This window comes from Colossoma macropomum, unplaced genomic scaffold (assembly GCF_904425465.1).
Source record: "Colossoma macropomum unplaced genomic scaffold, Colossoma_macropomum, whole genome shotgun sequence".
NCBI classification, from domain to species: Eukaryota; Metazoa; Chordata; class Actinopteri; order Characiformes; family Serrasalmidae; genus Colossoma; species Colossoma macropomum.
This window is the reverse complement of record NW_023494817.1, coordinates 236,932-252,226: the sequence shown is the minus strand read 5'-3', so window position 1 is coordinate 252,226 and position 15,295 is coordinate 236,932.

Below are 15,295 nucleotides of genomic sequence, written 5' to 3'. Positions count from 1 at the left end.
ATAGTCCCCAAAGAAAACAGTTTTTTTCAGATGTTCCACAATTTTTCCATCATCAACTTTCCCACTCAGAAGACTCGTGTAGGTTCACTGGTGGTTTTGGATAGTAAATAAAATGGCTATATTTTCATTGTAGACACAGGGACCTCTGGTTCCTTTCACCACCACTGTAAAGAAATCTGTGTTGGTAAAAATCAGTCTGAATGACTTTGTTTATATCTTAACCACTATAAATCTCAAAAAAATTTGGTGGAATTCCCCTTTAAGGTAGTATTCTCAAAGTGGTACTGTTCTTATTTCCAGTATATTGGAAATATATTGGAAATACGACAAGGTTAACCTGCTGAACAGCATCACTTAATACACTGAACTGTCATTAAAAGTATGACGTCACACAGACTCTCAATGATCTCCTGCTTCACTGATGACAGTTTTCTCTCCCTTCGTCCTTTAAATACAGATCAGTGTGAGATACACCCACAAACTGCCCTACAGAGGACATCCAGATGCACTGGGCTAAATGGCTAGTCTGGGAAAGGTAGTCATGCTGGTAGAGCAGCTAAACCATCAAACTCACATGAAAAACAAACTGGTCAGCCAGTCTGAGATGTGGAAGCTGTTTGTTTCAGCAGCTCAACTGTCACGTTTACTATGGAGAAACATGAACTGATTAGGGCGCCTGAAGCTGTTCCCTTATGAAAAAGACCTATAGTAATTCCACCATTACTATCTTTACAATACAATAATTTTATAGAAGGTTCAGACAGATTATAGTAAATTAAGATAGATTAAAACACTTCAGAAGACTGCAGGAATATTATAGACTGTTATGGTAATCTTATAGTTTCTTACAGCAGTTTGTATTGTGGGATTTATTCTTTATACTTGTTCTTTGATCAGTAAAGCCTGAATTAGACTCTCATACACGCTTTATTCACTGTGCTCTAAGCTTTATTCATTATAAACAGTACATAACTGGAGGTCTGTCATGTGAAAATCACAAATAGTTGTAATATTAGTTGTAATATTAGTTGTAATAATGCACAATAAACACTTTGTCACAACCCTGTTATGCAAATGATTGAGAATGAATTATCTTCTAAATTCACACTGCATTCGTGTGTAATTAGTAGCACTTGATTCCTACAGGTTCTAGATAGTGTACATAACATCTGGAGTTTGTGAGTTTAGAGCTAACATGTCACTGATACTTCAAGACGCGCTCTGTATTATAAGTGACTAATTAGAGGACAAAAAGTGCTAAATATGTCAATTAGCAGCACAAATTCAGCATCTAGACTTGACACAATCTAAAACATATGAGTCCATTTTTCATACACACACACACATTTATATATCATTTAAATTCACATCTATTTAGTGTAGAATTTGGGAAAAATTTACTCATGTTCCAGATAGTGTCATATTTATTGCTTTATTTTTGTTTATTAAAAGCTAATAAGTGTATATATATATAGTCTTGAAGGCACAGTAATGAAAACAGCCTGTTTAATAATAAGTGATAAAGAGAGGCTGTAAAATGATCATGTAAACACTAATTGTGACATAAAACCACACAAATGTCATAAGTGGACTTCAGAGTTTACAGAGGGGAGAGGAGAGTGGTAGTCATACTGTAATTATTATAAATAATACCACTGTCCCCTACTGGGGGAGTCCATGCTGTATTTATAATAATTACAGTATGACTACCACTCTCCGCTGTGTAAACTCTGACCGGTCACTGCAGTGGTGATACTGAAAAGAGCGATACTGATTCTGAAATACATTCCAAACACTAATATGTATTTCAGAATATATTGCCATATTACCCAAATATATTTTATAATGTATGCAGAAATATTACACGTAGAAACGTACTATACAGAAATAAATGTATGTAAATATGTTTATCAAATCCATTTGAAAATGTATGAAAACAGCCAAAATCCTGTCTGATGCACTTCACTGTCTGATACCTTTAGAAATGAATTTGTATTCCAGTATCTTCATTTTAAATATGATCAAATGAAGCTTTAACCCTTAGAAACCTAAAATTTTGGGGGATTTTTGGTATTTTGGGTCGATTACAATTGCAATTATAAAATATTCATATGTGACAGTCACACATGCCATATGTTGTTATTTTCAGGAGACCCTGGGCTACTTAGATACGCCATTGTTTGACATGTAAATGCTGACAGAAATTTGATATCTTTATGGATCTGTGTCCTTTCTGATCAAAAATGTACCCAGTGCCTGCTAAATGTAGTATTTTATAATTACAAAGATCTTGAAATCAAGTTCAGTTGTAGTTATCTTTTCAGAAATTGTTAGTGTGGAGTGTCTCTGAGCTGAAAGAGCAATAATTGTGATGGTGATTAATTCTGTTGGTTATTATGAGTAAAAATAAACAGTTACCATAAGGTGGACTCAGTGCTCAGTGCTAAAACTCTGATACACAGCAAGACTGGCTTTATTTTTAATTACAAACTGAGCTGCGTATTTAATATCAGATATTTTTAATACTCAAAATCAGTGTAAACTGAAAGCCCTTTGTTTATAATATGAAGAAAAGCAGAGATGTAGTATAACAGTAGGGAGTGGGTTGTGGGTTATTTTGGAGCTGATCTCTGGCTGATGGATGGTCATAGGTGGCTAAATTCACTCTGGACAGTGAGGTTGATTGATAATTGATACTCCGTGAAATGCAGGTTGATTTGATATCTTGTTTATGTGAAATACATTGTGTCTCTTCCCACATACGTACAATGTTTAAATCAGGTCACTACTGTTTATTTATATCTGTAATCTCTGTTAAAACTACACACAACTGAAGAAATATAGTGACAAATACAAATAAATACATTTAAAAAAATATATTTAACACGTATTGCAAAAATATATCTGATAAATACATTGGAAAATATTTTTTTCTAATCGGGATAATCTGATTTAATCAAACAGCATGGCTGGTATTTAAAGATGAAATGTAAACATGAGGTAATGAGTAGAGACATTCAGTCTACAGGCTCTAGGGGGAGTTCCCCTGATTACATTACATAGAGCTTCCTTCAAACCTTGAGTAGATACTTCCTCTCTGCAGCTCTAGGCGGAGTTCCCCTGATTACATTCCTTTAAATCTTCAGTAGATACGTCCTCTCTGCAGCTCTAGGGGGAGTTCCTGACCGTATATAGATGTAGTACTTCCCTGAAAAGGTTTTACTAAGAAGAAGAGCATGATGGGATTACAGCAGTCAGCACGGCAGGACATCAGCATCAGCAGGACACTAACAAAAGCACAACAAGGTAAATACTTTATTACATTTACATGCAGTAACAGTGTTCATAAAGCATATCTACTGATTCACTTGACTCTGAGCCAGTGGGAATGAATGAAGGGCTGTACTGAACCGTGTAGCTGCAGCTAAACCATGCAGAGATGCTAGTTCTCCAGTTAAATACAGTGGACAGATGATCTGCAGGGTCTAACACTACTGTACTGTAGTAGAGATACTGTAAACACTAGAGTAGCCTGTTCAGTGCGGTCAGTGATTCAGATCAGTGAATCAGCTCAGAAGAGTCGACTCTTTCCACTTACAGAACTTAGAATTAAGGTTAATCCACAAGTAAACACATCATGTGAACACTGTGGAAATGCATGTGACCTGTGTGTACATGCATATATGTGATCACACATTTCTGTCACATACATGCAAAACAACCCTGCTGAAAAATCCCATAGAAACCATTCAGTGTTTCTCTCGGTTCCTCATGGTTCTGTAATGTGTTTGGCTTTTTCAGTGGGTTGATATCACAGTGTAAAGGACCCTAATGGTTTAACAGGTGATGCAGGTAAATGATCGAATGGTTTCCTTGATGTGATCTACAGGTGTTCTACAGGAAACCAGTGGTCTTCTTTGGAAATCATTCAGCCAGTTCCTTTTAGAAAGCACAACCATTTTGGTGTTACGTCCTTTTTCAGCAGGGCGAGTAACACCGGAGGGGTCTAAAAACCACCTGGGATATTTCAGATGTGAAGTGTCAGGGGTGACCACCCAAAGTGGTGGGGCGAAACATAATGTTTCCAGAAAAAAATAAAAAATAGCGACTGGTTGAGTGACGAAATGCAAATAGGCCACTGACTAAAACTGCCTTTCATGCTAAGAACATGTCTTTATAAACCTACTCAGAGCTGGGGAGTAACTAGTGACCTTTACCCAGGTACATGTACTTCAGTACAGTACTGATGGAGTTTTACTCTCCTGAGTATTTTAAATTCATAGTACTTTTACTTCAGTTAAAGCGATTAAAGGGTTTTTACTCTCTTATGTTGTAGCCATTCATATTTAGAGACTACTATTTTTTCTGCATGCTCAGTTTGTTTTGATGGTGTCTATGTCTGTCCTGCTTTGTGATTGGTCACATCTCGGACTTTGGAGCTTCTGTATTTAAGACCAAAAGAGGAGAAGAACAGCTGCACAGTGTTCAGTTCCTGTCCTGATAACTGCTGGGTGGGTGTACACGAGGGTGTTTGTTCTTTGATCAGAAGTTCTGCAGGGACGCACGCGCTCTGTTCCTCCCACATTCACCACCATGAAAACAGAAACTAGAAAACAGAGACGCTTATCGTCTGTGTGGATACCAGTTTCAGCGTAACCGATCAGGTCACTGAGGCTTGCCTAAAAAGACGCTCCACAGTCCAGGAGCCAAAATCTAACGCATATCATTATTTCAGTGCTTCTGTCTTGGTCTTTACAGCAGCTGTCGGTGCAGGAGCGACAGGAGCGCCCATGAAGAGTGAAGTGTTGGAGCAGCAGGTTTGCCGACAGTGCAGTAGTGTGCAGTGGAAAAAAACGCTCTGGTGCTGAATTCCTCCATAAACCAGCGCGGTTCAGCTGTTTGGTACAGGTCTGAATTCGAGTGGAGTTGAATGTCCAAACCGAACTACAGAAAAGGTTGGACAGGTCCGCACCAACCACAGCAGATCTTACAGCTCCTCCCATCTGAAACTGAGGTTCTGATTGGCTCTGCCGTTCTGTCTGTTCGTGCTGGTCAGCGCGGAGGTTTTTATCTGCCCGTCCTGGACTCAGTAGCGGCCACGGTACTCTGAACAGTGGTGGGGCGAATACAGCCAGGCGCACTCTCAGCGAGGAAATCCCGCCTCTTTCATTTTCATTTTCTGCTGGTTAAAACCTCCCACGGCTGAAACTCGTAACTCAGTCAGTGTGACATGTGGGATAACACTTCTTCCAGACCTCCACACACGGAAAACTCTACTCTCCGGGTAAGAACGACAGCGAGGGTATCAGATTCAGGGCAAGAAGAGAGAACATCACCTCTGTTTATGCTTTAAATATGACTCAGTCTCTGAGGGAGTGTGGCCTTTCTGAAAAAAACAAAAAACAAAAAAAAAAAACATAACTTATTTAGTGGTTTCTGATGGTTTCTGATGGTTTTTATAACATACTCTTTTTTTTTTAATGGGCTGATATCTCAGTGTAAAGGGTCTTAATTGCTTAACAGGTGACCAGTGGCTGATTCTAAATGCATTTGATGGTTTCCTAATGGGATTTAAAGGTGTTCTCCAGAAAACTATGGAAACCTTTAAGCAAATTTCCATTGGAAAGAAACTCAACTGAAAAAACACATAGAAACCATTAAGTGTTTCTATTTGTTTCTGATGGTTCTGTAATGTGTTTTGGCTTTTAAATGGGTTGATATCACAGAGTGGATGATCATAATGGTTTAACAGGTGAGCAGTGGCTGATTCTAAATGCATTTGATGGTTTCCTAATGGGATTTAAAGGTGTTTAAAGTTGGATCCACATTGTAGTCTAATGTAATTCTAAAGTGATTTCAGAGCCACTCAGTTCTACCTGATGGAAACTGTTGGCCTTCAGTGTTTTGTGCTTATGATAATTTTAATAGACATCAGCGTCACTAATTAATGACATTCTATTAAAAGACTGGTTTACCAAGAGAGACACTGGAGTATTTTCACCTAAAATGAGTTAATGAAGCGAGTCTTGTTACAAAAATGATAATAGGACATTCATAATTAATCTATTAGTACTTTTACTTTTGATACTTAAGCACATTTGAAGTCAAATACTTTTGTACTTTTACTCAAGTGGAGGTCTAAAGGGAGGAACTTCTTCTTTTACTGCAGTAATATTTTACCTTGGGTGTCTCTACTTTAACTCAAGTTATAATTATTTGTAGACCAAAGGGGTTTTCATTAGGTTATTTAGGTGTTTCGTTGAAGGTCAAAAACGTAATAGAAAATTTCCCTGATGTTTAATTTTGTGTGGGTGATTGACGCCTGTCATATGACTCGTTAATGTCAAGGATTGTGAACTGGTGTGAACACCTCCATGTAAGACCCCAAATTTGAAGCGAATTTCTGGTAAAAGTCAGTTAAAGAAAATTAAAATGAATAGTGTTTGCATCAACTGTCGTGTTTCACTAATGCCTGAAGGGGCCGTGAGCTGTAGAGCGTGATACAGTACATCAGTTTCGCTCACTGTAATTGGAGGGAAACGAACCTTTATTATATCCCAGTAGAGCAGTTTTACGACCCCGTCTGCTGTATATGTTGTAGCTCTAACTGTTCAGAGACTTGTTCCCCTTCACTGTTGCCCACTGAACCCCTTCAAGTGCCAGTCAAGAAGAAGTGTTGATGATTTTCATCTGCCGCTGTGTTTATCATCAGGTGGAAACATGTGATGCGTCTTTACTTATTTCCATTTTTGGATTTTCCATCCAGGTTTTGTTTTCTATGTAAAAGAATCAGATGGAAACCCCTCTAGAAAAGGGGATGGTTGTTACAGAGTGACATGCACACACTAGTGAAGAACACCAGCAGACTAGCAGAGCATTGCATTGTATGTTTGTATTGACATCCTTGTTTTACCCAAGACTTTTAGCCCAGATTCAAATACTTTAGTTATGGAGTATTTGGGGAAACTGTGTTCACAGTGTGTCGGGATGGCGTCCAGTTTGGTGAACAGTTTGGTCCCTAAGAAGGCTCAGTATACCCACCTATCCAGATGCCACTACACCACTCTTTGGATGGTGTTTGAGTCAGGCAATCGTTGAATCTGTGCAGCATAGAGGATCCTCAGGAGCAGGCCTGAGAAACAGGATCTTGCCTTCAGTGGTCTAGGAAAGTTTTTGACGTGCTATTGAATCATCAGGGGTCTGAATACCTCAGAGGGCAGAGTATCTATAGATGTACCAGACATAGGTTCTGAAATAACCCTGGAGGAGGCATCGGAAAGAGAATATATATATATATATATATATATATATATATATATATATATATATATATATATATATATATATATATATATAAATAACGTGAGGAAGTGTGAGGCAACACTAAGAGAGGTGACTTAGTGCTGCAAGACAAGTTAAAATAGCTTTACACTGGAACTTTTCACTGGTAATCATGTAGCTGAAGAAAACCTTGTATCTCCATTTTTGTTGTTTATCATTTTATGACATAATTTGAAAATGGCTGTTCCTCTTTACATTGTAAGACCAAAAGAAACAGCCCAAAATGACTTGGGGGGGAAAAAAGTCTGGTTCCACTGACTTACATTAAAGTAAAGTATGTATTTTCCTTTCCTTTTTCCTATCATTTAGGAGATACAAGGTCCAGCGATATTTTACATTGTCAGCTATAACGTGCCCCTTCACTTACATGCTACCTTTGTTTGTTTTCCAGAAAACCTGCACATAGTTGTCCAGAACTGACCCTGAACACCATGATCTCCCTTCTTTACACTACACTCATTTTGTGTCTTGCCGCCTGTGCTGGTGAGTGTCTGACTGGACTCCACACATCTTCTAATAACATCAGCTGCTTCTACAAAGTGCTAAAATTCAGTGTTTTCTATGCTCCCCCTCAAGACTCTCCTGTACCCCCTCGGATCTTCATGTCTGCCAGAGTGGGTTCCTCAGCTGTTCTGCCGTGTGACTGGAGAAACGTGTCCACCCAAAATCCTCATGTTGAGTGGAAAACCATTTCTGAGACAGTGTTTGAGCGAAGGGGTGGAGAACTGTATCAGGGTGAAGGGTATGAAGACCGTGTGGACGTTCCTGAAGATCACCTGCTGAAGGGGAACTGTTCACTGGTGCTGAAGAACGTCAGACCTGAGGATGCAGGAGTTTATGAAAGCTTCCTGCTGGTGAAACGAAAGAAGAGATCTCTGAGTTCCAAAAGAGTCTTCCTACAGAGTGTGGAGCTCTCAGTAGATGGTAAGAATAAGATCTGCAGAACTTATTCTAGACTAGATATTTACAAACAATATTTTAAGCACCTACTGACTTTCCTGTGGCTCTGCGATCTCAGCTTTACTAAAGAAGCTCATCACTTCTTGAATGCTGTGGTTTCTTTTATGCATTGCACGGTGTTAAGCGGTTCAAAATCACGCAGCTCTTCAACAACCTGAGTGACGCTCAGTGGAACTAAACAGGGATTTCCAGCACGGAGCTCAGGTTCAGCTCCTCCCACGAGCTGAAAGCAAACGTTTCAAAACAGAAAGTCAAAAAAAGTTTTCTCTAATTTCCGACTTATTATATCAAATTTGTCTCATGTTCTCAAAACAACTACTTATTATGTCGAAACCACATAGTCTCGACTCGTTTTTTCCGACTTATTATCATTATTATCATATATTATCATTATGTTATGTTGGTATATTAAAATTCTCAAAAGAAATGTTTCCACCCTAATGAGAAACAGTTGGAATCTCACAAATAACTGGCAGAAATGGGCTTTTATACAAAAGACGTGTGAACCACATGAAACCTCGACCAGCAGAAAGTCTTATCAGACTGTGGGTAATTAGTGCTTCTCTTAGTAAATCTGCCTGGTAAAAGCTGAGTAGATCAGAGTAGATCAGAGTTTCTCAGTCATAGTCCCTCAGCACACCTACCTTTATTACTGTTTTCACTCAGAGCTGATTCTAAAGTATTATATGGGTGTGTTAGACTGGCACTCCAGCACTGCAATGCAGAAATAATGGTCAGTGTTTTTTTGACTGTACATATCTAGAAACGAGATCTGTGCTTTCAACCTGTGATCCTGGAGTAAGTTTGCATTGTAGTTCTGTGGTTTTTCTGCTGTAATTCCACTTAATCAACTCTTTACAAGCCCTTCTTGAGCTGAAGTGGACGTTTTAGAGCAGGAGAACAGCAGGAACGTGCAGGGCAGGACCACTGGACTAGATTACCTGTAGCCCCTCTGTGAAGAACAGGCTCTCATGGTGCTGAACAGAATGATAACATTTATTTCTTTCTGTTTTTTCCCCAAAGGAACACCTAAGAAAGACATCAATGACAGGGTAGCTGTGACAGGTGAGTGAATATCAAGCCGACAGCATTTCCCAAACACACAGTGACCTACAGTGGCATAGTAATGTAATTAATCTGACCAGCTGTGAAGTTAAATCGGATGTAATTATATCTTTGTGTGTAGAAATCATTAAGGGGGATCTGAAGGATCAGATTCTGATCTAAATTATGTTGATGTGAAGATCTAATTAAAGTAACCATATTCATATGAACCACTGAAGGTCTTTTTAATGTTACCACACAGCTCTGAACAGATTAACGTACTAAGGTTCTTTGGTTCATTCTAAGCAATCTAGAACTGACTTGTTTCTCATTCAGCAAATCTTCTAGAGCTCTAGTTTTCTCAGAGCTGAATGTTCGTGATATAGTCTTAAATTATGATTTTCCTTCTGTTCAGATCAGTGATTACATTTTCTCTTTCTCTCCCTCTACAGATGACGCTGGAGTGAACAGTCATTACCCACAGATCATAGCGTTTTCCCTCCTTTCAAGCTTCCTTTTCCATCTCTTCTGAGAGGAAACACAACAGAAGAGCCGGTATCTTGGTTACACCGACACTTACTCTTAAATATCAAGGTGCCACAAAGAGTTTAAAGAGATTAAAAAGAGAACCCTTAAATGTGTAAAGAACTTTCACATAATAGAACGTTTCTATCAAATTTTCTGTCTGTAAACTTTTGGACGTATGGTCAGTTCTGTTGTGACCTCTCTAAAGATCGCCACCTTGCTGTGGTAGAGAGGCTTATGGGGTCCTGTGTGGGGGATTCTGACTAAGAGCGATCTGTGTGACGATGCAACAGGATTCAGACGCTTGCGGATTAAAAGCGTACACCAAGCTTTATTCGAGGGCGACAAAGAAGAGGTCAAAAAACATGCGTGGGTCGTAACCAGAAAGCAGTACAAGATCACCGAAGTGATCATAACCAAAACAAACAAATCCAAGGGAGTGATCCGATATCGTAGTCAAAAAACCAGGCCAAACAATCAAAACACGTATCCAAAAACCGTCAGCAAAAGTACAAGAAGGGACAGGCAAAAATCAAGGTCAGAGAGACAAAACGTAGGTCATAACAGGTCGTAGCAAACAGAATAATAGAAACGCTCAGCAAGTTCTAGCAGAAACAATACCTCACAATGACTAAGACTAAAGCCCGGGCTTATAAACTATACTAAGTGGGTCATATGACAATAAACACAGGTGAATGTATTTAGTATTCCGGTGAATGTGAGCGCTGATAGGTGCGTGCACAACCATCCAAAGTCATATGATCTCCCGAGGGGTTGTGGGCAATGTAGTCTGAGTCCTCCTGAGGCGTGACAATCTGACAGTATGGTTTGAACATGGTTGCAGTTTATGGTAAGTGGGAACTGATTTATGGCTGGTCAATATGGTGATATTTATCGTGATAAATTACATCACAATATGTCACAGTGGGTTTTTCTGAGCTCAGTGAATATCGCCAGTACTTTAAGAAAACTGGCCGAGTGTGTGTTTCATTACAAAGAGAGAACAGTTAGGCCTGTTTATTTGGATGTAGTGCAGTGCAGTATGGGAAACGCTGAATATTAATAATTTGTATTCATGGTTTTTGATAATGTTGTTTAAATGTATTGAGTGTTTTTGAGGTCTGGTAGGTTGGAATAGAAAAAAAGCCATCAAGAAGTGCAACTGTGACATACCATGTGTCATAAAGTATGTTTGTACTATATCTCCCTCCTCAGTGTGTGGCAGATATAAAATAAGGTGCAGATAAATGCATTTATATTTTAGCTAAACTGTAGCTAAGATATGAAGTGAGTTTGTATCAGAAACACTGCTTAATGTGAAAGAGCTGCTTAGTTAGACAATGCAGAGAATCAGGCACCTTCATTTCCATGAAAGAGCTGCTTAGTTAGACAATGCAGAGAATCAGCCACCTTCATTTCCATGAAAGAGCTGCTTAGTTAGACAATGCAGAGAATCAGCCACCTTCATTTCCATGAAAGAGCTGCTTAAGTTTAAATAATGCAGAGAAATGTGCTGCATGACTGAACACAGCAGACTCTGTGAAAGATTCAGAAAAGTGAGGATTTTCAAAGAAACATAAAGAACCGCAGAGTAACAGGGACTTTTATTTTTTATATTATGTATTATTTATTATAGTCAGTACTTTTAACAGGATAAAACTGAGCTGACAATAAACAAAAACAATTAGCATAAAATGTTTGCAGTACGTGCAAAATTCATCACCTTGAACATCATAGAATAGTTGCTCATCCTAGACAAGAACGTCTATTACACTCTTATAAAGATGGTTCTTTGAGGGTTCTTTAGTAAAGAAAATACTTCTACATAGAACCATGAACACTCAAAGAACCTCATCAATCTGAAGAACCCTTTCATGATACAAAGAACCCTTTAATCATGCAAAAGGTTCTTCTATTGTAACAAGCTTAACAACAGAAGAACCTTTTTAAAAAGGTTCTATGTGAAACCATCTACATCATGTCCTCTATCAATCTGAAGAAGGCTTTAATCATGCAAAGGGCTCTTTGAGTGTTCATGGTTCGATATAGAACCATTTTCTATATTAAAAACCTCTTTTTTTTGTTTTTTTGTGTTCTTTTTTCCGTGTATCAAGCCTCAATAACGGAGAACTGTTGATCATCTAAGCCGTCGAGTTCCGTTATTTTCGGTTATTCTGTTTATTGTCTGTCGTCTGTGAATGTTTCCATTGTTTGATAATCTGAGCTGTATCTGAGATGGCGTCAGTGCACCCGCAGGGACTTTCCACTCTGCTTCTATTGTTGATTGTGTTCTGCGTATCGAGATCTCCCGGGTCTGAAATATCGGTGCATCATTGCATATATGATTCTCTGTAAGAGAGTGCAGACGATTCAGACACAGCTCTTCACTATTAACTAAACTCAATACTGTTAAGTTTTATACAGAGCACAGAGACAGTAAAGAGCCCTTTTATTGAGAGTAAAACTTTGTTTACAATGTACTGTATGAACTGTATATGAAACATGGCTTTGTGAGTGAAGTCACACTTATCTATATCATGTTAACTGCTAAAGCTGTACTGGGCAGACAGTTCAGTGAATCAGAGATGCAGATTTGACTTATGATTGTGGAAATAATGTAGCATTTTAATCTTTATTGTTTATATTTGTCTAAACTCAGGATTATAGTTTTTGTGACTATTACACTCAAGAATACAGGAAGAATCTGATCTTTCTCAGCTTTCGTCATATTACTGTTATTTTTATTGTTATTTATGTAGTTTGTGACATCCTTTGTAAAAGCCAGCACTGTTTTTATTCCTACCTGTGTGGGTGTGTCTTTCCACACCTTTGATCACTTAAAACATCCTAAAGGAATTATGTTTTTCAGTTTGTCTGTTCTATAAATATAAAGATAAATGCTTTAAACATATTTTATGCAAATGGCCATGAAATACACACTGTACTGGATCAGGATTATTTTAGGTATGATGCACATTAATGATATTGGCTGTAATGTTGATGTTGGCAGCTCTGATTCTGTGAAATGTGTTTCTTTTCTGTTCTGTTCTTCTGTTTTTCTTTGTAAAGTGCTGTACAAATAAAACTGAGTGATCCATTAAAGCTGCTTCTCATATGAGTGATTATTTGATCATATGTGTACAGTGGCTGAGAAGACCCTCATAGTGCAATTAAAAACACTCTGCAAACTCATAAACACACTGCAAACACAGAAAACACTTTCATCAACACGGCTACACCTGAACTGCACTTCACAAACACAGTGCAAGTAAAGAAAACACAGGCAACGTCATAAATGCTGCAAAGCCAGTCACAACACAATGGAAGTGAGTCACGACACAACAGAAGTGAGTCACGACACAACAGAAGTGAGTCACGACACAACAGAAGTGCGTCACGACACAACAGAACTCAAAGTGGATGGAATGTCTAAGATGGAAAATCACTGACAGAAGTAGAGAAGACCACAGACACTCGGACACTCACATCCCGAGTTCATGGTCAACCTGGCTGGCTAGTTTGCTATCTGACTGTCGTAGCTATGCAGTAGTTAAACTGGTATTACTAGTTTCATTTTACAGTTAGACGCCCATTAAGATACAGTGATGTCAGTAATCTGCTCAAATAAAGGTTAACTTCCTTTTACCAGTGAATGGCAGCATTTTCAGTATTTACAGTGTGTTTATAAAATTGTTTTCTGCGTTTGCAGCTCGTTTTTAATTGCAGTTTGTTGGATCTTCTCAGTCACTATACGCAGGACAGAGGGGACACTAGTTCTGCAGTCAGAGGTACGTGGTTCTGCAGTCAGAGACACATGGTTCTGCAGTCAGATACGTGGTTCTACAGTCAGATACGTTGTTCTGCAGTCAGAGATGACTGTACATGGTTCAAACTAAAACTGAACATAAAGATACCAGAATGGGGTTCAGTTTCTCACACTGGGTGTGAATAACAGGAAAGCAGTGCCTTTATTTCCAGCTAAAATAACAAACCACAACCCCAAACTAATCAAAATCATAATCAAATCATTAATCAAAAAGAAAACACACTGATCATTCCTAATGAGTTGACTCAAACCAACTCAGACTAGGACCTCAAAGACCCGACAGTTGACTCAGACTAACCAGAAGTTAACTCAATGAGATAAAAGATTAAACAGCCATGCCGGTGTTTCCTGAGAAAATATGTACATGTTGATTTAAATCTCTGTTGGACAACTCATAGAAAAATACCAAGTTAGTTAATCTTATCATACTCACACAACAGGAACACCCTTTTTGGGCAGGATGTCACCACACAAAAACAGAAACAGGAAAGGAAGAGAAAGAGACAAGCACTAGCATATGCCCTGGGACATAAACAGTACTGTAAAACCAAGAGCAGGACAAGACAGACGTTTAAAAAAACAAATAGTTTCCTGAGAAATGTAGAAATGTTCTGTAATAATGACTTAAATGTAATGTTTGCTGACCAGTAAAGTGATACAGTGCAGTAAAGGCATTAAATCAGTGCAAACTAAGGAACTAATAAGAAACATCCACTGGAGTGAAGTCATGAATTAGGTTCTCCGATGGTTCTCCGAATTGGGTCCTCTGCCTTAGTGAAGTATTATAAGGTGTGCTGGCTGACAGGAGTCTGAAGTCATTTTGAAAGCTTGTTTTATTGAGGTACAGGTGTACTTTACTGGGGCAGTGCTGATGGAAGGGCACAGCAGCTTGCCTTTTTATGGCCTCGCCCACAATCTGCCCCCATTGAGAGTCAATGTTTCCACACAAGGCAGTCATGATGATGTCAGAATGATCTGTTGGAGCACAGAGAGGAACCGTGTAGAATATAGTGGCTTTAATGAGGTGAAATGCAGGTCTTGAGAGCTTGTTTTGAAACAGGAGCATCAAACTGAGTCCCTTTTGATCCACAGGTGTGGTTGATGTTACCCTCATCTAACGGACTCAGACTCTCACCTCATTGAGTCTCGACTCAGGCTCAAACCTCAGAGACCCGAGACTTGACTCTGGCTCTCACCTCAGACACTCTAGACTGGATTCAAGATTCAACTTGGACTCTTGCCTCAGAGACTCGACTTGGACTCTCGCCTTGGAGACTCGACTCAAACTCTCGCCTCAGAGATTCAAGACTCGACTTGAGACTCGACTTGCACTCACACTTCAGAGACTCAAGACTTAACTTGGGCTCACACCTCAAAGACTTGAGACTCGTTTTGGACTCTCACCTCAGAGACTTAACAATCGACTCAGACTCTCACCTCAGAGACTCGAGACTTGACTCTGGCTCTCACCTCAGACACTCTAGACTGGATTCAAGACTCAATTCAGACTCTCGCCTCAGGGATTCAAGACTCGACTCAAACTCTCGCCTCAGAGACTTAAGACTCGACTCAGACTCTCGCCTCTGAGACTCAAGACTC